At 36.5% G+C, this 6,636-nt stretch overlaps 1 non-coding gene across 1 annotated transcript; it reads right to left on the bottom strand.

The window, feature by feature from the left end:
- Positions 1-4,666: 4,666 nt before the first annotated feature.
- On the bottom strand, positions 4,667-4,769 carry LOC116583780. Its single transcript, XR_004282891.1, has one exon. It is a non-coding gene; the product is annotated as a U6 spliceosomal RNA (small nuclear RNA).
- Positions 4,770-6,636: the final 1,867 nt, after the last annotated feature.

Genomic DNA, 6,636 nt, shown 5'->3' with positions numbered 1-6,636 from the left:
TCAAATAAATTAATACAATAATAATAATAATAATAAAACAGTGGTGGGGGGGGTACATGGGCTTGTTTGTTTGAATGGGCTGCCTTGGGCTCTGGTCATAATCCCAGAGTCCTGTGTCTGGCTTCCTGCGCAGCAGGGAGTCTGCTTCTCCCTCTACCCCCTCCTCCTCACTGGTATGTCCCCATGCACTCACTCTCTCCTAAATAAATAAGTAAATGAATGAATAAAACCATTAAGAAGCACATACATAAAGGAGGACATAAAGGAGGTGGAACAGTGATAATTTGAAAGGAGGGCTGCATTGTCACACTTGACAAAATCTTAGTCAAACGAGCTTATTGACTAAAATAATTCTCAAAGGCTTTAATACGCTTTATTATCCTACGAGTTTGGTTTTTTTACTACCATAGTGTAAAAAGCTGCCATTTGAGTACAGGTATAATATAAATTCCTTTAAAACAGTGTCACAAGCTCACGTGAATTTATCTAAAAGTGGAATATAATCTCTAGTTCATACCTAACATTACTAAATCCCAGGGTCCTGGGATCAAGCCCAGCATCAAGCTCTCAGCTCAGTAAGGAGCCTGCTTCCCTTCCTCTCTCTCTCTGCCTGCCTCTCTGCCTACTTCTAATCTCTCTCTGTCAAATAAATAAATAAAATCTTTTTTTTAAAAACTGTCACATTCAGACTAATTACAAATTTAGGTTACCTGCTTAGTTCTTAAAGGCATTAAAATTTGCAATCTCTGATTTGAACAATCTACTCTAGATTTAAATCTAGACTTCTTAATCCAACTACCTAGGAAAATTTCCATTAGGGCATATGACCCCAGGTTGGGTGGTCCCCTTTGAAGGCTATTTGATAAAATATAGATAATCCTAGATTTCAGCACTAAATATTCCATTGTTTGGTAATTTCCCTCACTAAAATGAAAAGGGTATACCCTGAATAAAATTTCTTCAGGTGGAAAAAAGGTAAATCGAGGTTGTTATATTGCCAAGGAATAAAGGAAAGAGCTTCATGCTAAACTCTTCAATACTACCAAATTTGCTTTAGATTGCAACAGCTTAACATCATAAAGTCCAATGAAGGAAGCTAACAAGAATGTGCTAATAAATAAAGCTACCTTAAGGGAATGATGGAAAGAGGCTGTAGAGAAAAAAGTGTCTAGTCTTTGAAGCAGCAAACATCTTAGATATTTGAGATTTCCACTGCAGTTAATGAACTTTAAATGAAGATATGATGGTATTGGTTATCATTTATATTAAGCAGGTTAAAGACTTACATGTTCAAATTGTATGCCTTGGAGCACAGTGATTACTGTGACTCTGTGCTCTTAGTCCGTATTGATCAGCAGTGCTTGCAAAAACACAAGACAACCAAAAACACTCCAACAACGAGGCAGTAGGCATGAGGTGCAAAAATAATACCATGTCCTATTTCTTTCCTGTATGATGTCTATATTCCTTTTCATTTTTTAAAATTTTATTTATTTTGCAGATAAAGAAAGACACCACAAGAGAAAAAACACAAGCAAGCAGAGCCGGAGAAGGTGAACAGGCTTCGCATGGATCAGGGAGCCTGATGCGGGGCAGATGCCAGTACACCAGCACCATGACCTGAGCTAAAGGCAGATGCTTAACAACTAAGCCACCCAGAAACCCTTGATATCGACATTTCATGAAAATGAAAACAAAAAACTAGTTTTCAAACTAATGGAGAGGAAAAGGGATTTGAGTTTAGAACCCTAAAGTATATTTTGAACTTACAGTTGATAATGAAATGAAAAGGCACTGTAAGAAGTGCACAATACATTGCTATAAACATCCTAGAATTCACAGAACCACAGGGTGCCTGTATCACCAAACTAACAATATTTTTTCTTTCAAATAAGCTCTATACATCAGAAATGCTATGTTGTGAAAGTGAACAAAAGGTTATTTACTCACTTTTAGGAAATGTCTAGATTTCTCACAAAACAGTTAATTTCAATAGAATAATATTTGACATATATAATGCATAAATAATGTGCTTTATCATGGCAACTTTTAGTATTCCTCTTCATGTTATCCTTTTGAAATAATTTTTCAAAATAACCATACAGACAAAGCCTGAAAAACATATTCACAGTCCAAATAGAATATAAATTATTGATGTGGTCCTCCCATTTCTGTCAAGAAGTCAAAATGAAATTGTACAAAGAGTCTAGATACTCCCCAGGCTATATTCTCAGACTGTCTATAGAAACACTCCCAATAGGGGCGCCTGGGTGGCTCAGTGGGTTAAAGCCTCTGCTTTCAGCTCAGGCCATGATCTCAGGGTTCTGGGATCGAGCCACACATCTCTGCTCTCTGCTCAGCAGGGAGCCTGCTTTCCTTCCTCTCTCTCTGCCTGCCTCTCTGCCTACTCGTGATCTCTGTCTGTCAAATAAATAAATAAAATCTTTAAAAAAAAAAAACAAAACAAAACACTCCCCATAATGTATATGTATTTGAATTATCAAAGAATTAGTGTAGATTTGTTTCACTGCTATAATGGTATAAATACAAAATAGTTTTATGCCACCAATGTTTCAAGCAAACAATGTTTTAAGCAACCAATGCTATATATATATATATATATATATATATATATATATATATATATATATAAACTAAATACACTCAAATGAGGAGAGTGAAAAGACAAAACCGTGACAACTTGCTAATTCACATACCCTTGAATTTTGCCATTCTAACAAATTCTTTCTGTGCAATTTTGATGTTTTTAAAAAAGTTATATTTGTAATCATCGACAGCAGTATTTAAACAGCAGGCATTAATAAGTGTTCCAAGAAGGCAGAAATCTGAGGTCAAGGCGGCCTGGTAAGAAATACTGGGCAAATATCCATGACACAGGCTGAACAAGGTGTTACAAAAGGCAGTTACAGAAGGAGATAAGTCTATCAGCACAAAATAAGTAAAGATATACTTAGGGCTGCCTCACTGTGGAACTCCAGGGCAATATTCACAATGGTATCCCCAGCAGCTACAAGGTGTTGAGCTTAATGGTCATATGTGAAAGCTATGGAGTCTAGGCAGATAAACAGGAAATGCCAGGGAAATCACGAGGCACTTTTCAAGAGTCAAGACGTGGGGAATTAAATTCCGAGTCTGCATTCTAATCTCTGTGAATATATAATGATAAAGAAAATTACAAAGGAACTCAAATACTGGGCAAAGAATCAGCAAAGAATCAAGTGAAGGACAAAACAGAAGCCTAGTTCTGGTGATTGTAGGAGGCAGGGCCCTACCTCCCTGATCTTAGCAAAGGAAAAAAGGAGAGAAAGCGCTTCCAAGAATTAAGTCAAACAAAAATCAAAATGGCTGCACTAATGTTTCAGTGAGGCTAGATTTTAAAATAACCTTTTTCCTCTCCTTCAAACTTCCCCTCCTCCATTGTTAGCCTTTTGTTTCAGGAATCCTGTACCACCCAAAACACAAGAAAAGGAAACTAGTAATATATACACAGGTTTCCTATCAAAACCAACTAGATCCTCTATTTCTATAGAAAACTCCCCCAACCCCTTCAGTTGGGCTTGCAGTTCTTGAAAGACATAGATTCCCACAGACTCCTTTGCTGAGAGAAGCAATAAAGATATTGTTCCTCTTTATCTCAAACTCAGTCTTCATGTTGTCTTGGCTCTGAAGCACCTAGGTCAGCTTTTGATGGCAAGAAAAGAGGGGTGCCTGGGTGGCTCAGTGAGTTGAGGTCTCTGCCTTCAGCTCAAGTCATGATCCCAGGGTCCTGGATTCCAGCCCAGCAGGGAGTCGGCTTTCCTTCTTCTCTCTGCCTGCCTCTCTGCCTACCTGTGATCTCTGTCTCTCAAATAAATAAATAAAACCTTAAAAAAAAAAAAAAGAAGAAGAAGAAGAAGAAGAAGGCAAAAAAGGGCTCAATTATTATAGAAAGTTAGAAAGGCTGGCTCAGCAAGAGTACGAAGTGTTGAGCTACTGACCAAAATTACTTAAATTCCCTTTACCAGAGAAAAGGACTACTGCCAGAATTTGTGGTAATTTTCAAACTACTGATACTTTGTAAATTACCCCTAAATTGGAATTCAGATGTATTTGAGGGTAGAACCCAGTCAAACTTTTCATATACCAGCCCTGTACACCCACTGTATGATGCCTTGTTCTGTACAGAATATTAAAAAATAGAAGCTGTCTAACACCAAACAGTCTGCACAAAAATGAAAAACATCATCCAGCTACAAAGACGGTTGACCCACCGCATGCCAAGGACACATGTGTTTCCAAGCATGGTGAATGAAAATAAATAGATGATTAAAATAATATTTCCCACACAAATTACTAATATTATCATTTGCTTATCCATATCTACTCCCCATCCCAACATTCAACCGGCTATCTATATCTAGTTCAGCCTTGACATATTAAAACCGGAAGCACTATCCAATCACATAAATTTTTATCTTTAAAAAGATGTTTGGGCCTTTTTCTTAATACATGTTAATACAGTGTTTACATATCTGATGAAGCTGCAGGAAGTCATTAAAGGACAGCATAGGTTAAGGCATATTTGCCAAATAACACATACCCAGCTAATAAGTGAAACTCAAGATAATTCTATTATTTAGTTACACCTATTTATTTTTATTATTTTTTTAATAGAGAACACTTCAGAAATTTGTATGTTACCCTTGTGCAGGGACCATGTTAATATTTTCTGTATCATTCCAATTTTAGTATATGTGCTGCCAAAGCAAGCCCTAGTTACACCCATTTAAAAAAATAAACTCTCCAACATATTTAAAAAAATAAATAGATGAAATTCGTATTTATCTGGAGGAAAGCATTAATATAAATGAATGCTACTTAAAAATTAAATGGATACTCTTCAAAAACTATAAAATATTTATGTATAACTTAATCTATCAAACTACCCACATTCAGCATAAAAAGGTGTGGTTTGTCTTTTTTTTAAATCTCCATCATGATTACCTAACCCCCTCACACACCACTCATCTGGTAACCATCACTTTGTTCTCTGAAGGTAAGGGTCTGTTTCTTGGTTTGCCTCTCACTCTCTTTTTTTCCTGCTCCCTTTGTTCTTTTGTTTCTTAAATTCCACATATGACTAAAATCATATGGTATCTGTCTTTCTCTGACTGACTTATTTCACTTTCCGTAATACCATATAGCTCTATCCACAGCTTTGCAAATGGCAAGATTTCATTCTTTGTTATGGCTGAGTATTATTCTTGCATGTGATGCACATGTGTAAGTCTTCCTTATTTATTCATTGGTCAATAGGCACTTGTGTGGTTTCCATAATTTGGCTATTGTAGATCATGCTGCTATAAACAGTGCAGTAGATTTCTTCCTATAAATTAGTACTTTTGTAATCCTTGTGTAAATAATTAGCAGTACAACTGCTGGATCATGGGGCATACTATTTTTGACTTTTTGAGGAAATTCCATACTTTTATCCAGAGTGGCTATACCATTTTGCATTTCCACCAACAATACAAGAGGGTTCCCTTTTCTTCACATCCTTATCAACACCTGTTGTTTCTCATGTTGTTGATTTTAGCCATTCTGACAGATGTCAGGTGGTATCTCCTTATAGATTTGATTTACATTTCCCTGATAACCAGTGATGTTGAACAAATTTTTCATGTGTCTGTTGGCCATCTATAGGTCTTCCTTAAACAAGTGTCTGTTAAAGCCATCTGTCCATTTTTAAATTGGATTACTTTTTAAGATAGTGAGCTTGATAAGTTCTTCATATATTTTGGATATTAAACTTTTATCAGGTAAGTCATTTGCAAGTATCTTCTCCTAGTTAATAGTTTATGTGACCTTGGAGGAAGTTATGAAACTTTTTCAAACTTGTGACTTTATGTTTATAATGAGGTTTATAGAAGCACCTACCTCATAGTCTCCAGAGAGTCAAATGAGTTACTACATGTAAAGCACTAGAAACAGGGCCTGACAGAGCTCAATAAATAATCTATCCTGTTATAAGTGATGCCTTTGTTCTTTTTGCTTTCGTCGTGGCTATTACTTTTAGATGGAGAACCAGCAGATATTCAGAAAAGCAGAAACAGACTGAGAAAGAATTTGGGACCGGGGCATATAACTTTGATATGGCACTGATAAGTGTTAGGTTTATAGATTTACTACCATGCTGAGAAGAAACTTCAGATTAAATGTACTTAAGTTTGGGGCTAAGGAGGGATGCATGGAGAGGATAGAAAGTCAAATTATAAAGAGAAGTCTAGTTAAGAAAGGAAGGAAGGAAATAAGGAGGAATCTAGAAAGGGCAGTAGGGTGAAGTAAAGATGATTTCGAGGAGAAGGGAAACCTGTGGAAGATGTCATGACCTGATAGTAACTACTTCACCCAGTACCACCTACCCCTTAACTCAGGTAACTATTCTTTCATCTCTCCTTCTATTTCCTGGGGTTATATAATCAGTCATAATGACTAAGCAGTTTTCAAACTCAATTATTTTCCTAACTCCTCCTCCTGATTTTGTGTTCCAATATCTCCCATACTTGTTTTGTTAATAGGTTTCTCCCCCCCTCAAACACTGTAAGGAGGGGCTATGTAATTTTCACAGAGGGCACA

Source organism: Mustela erminea, chromosome X, assembly GCF_009829155.1.
Source record: "Mustela erminea isolate mMusErm1 chromosome X, mMusErm1.Pri, whole genome shotgun sequence".
NCBI lineage: Eukaryota > Metazoa > Chordata > Mammalia > Carnivora > Mustelidae > Mustela > Mustela erminea.
The sequence above is the reverse complement of the archived record's forward strand: the minus strand, read 5'-3'. Positions and strand labels throughout refer to the sequence as shown.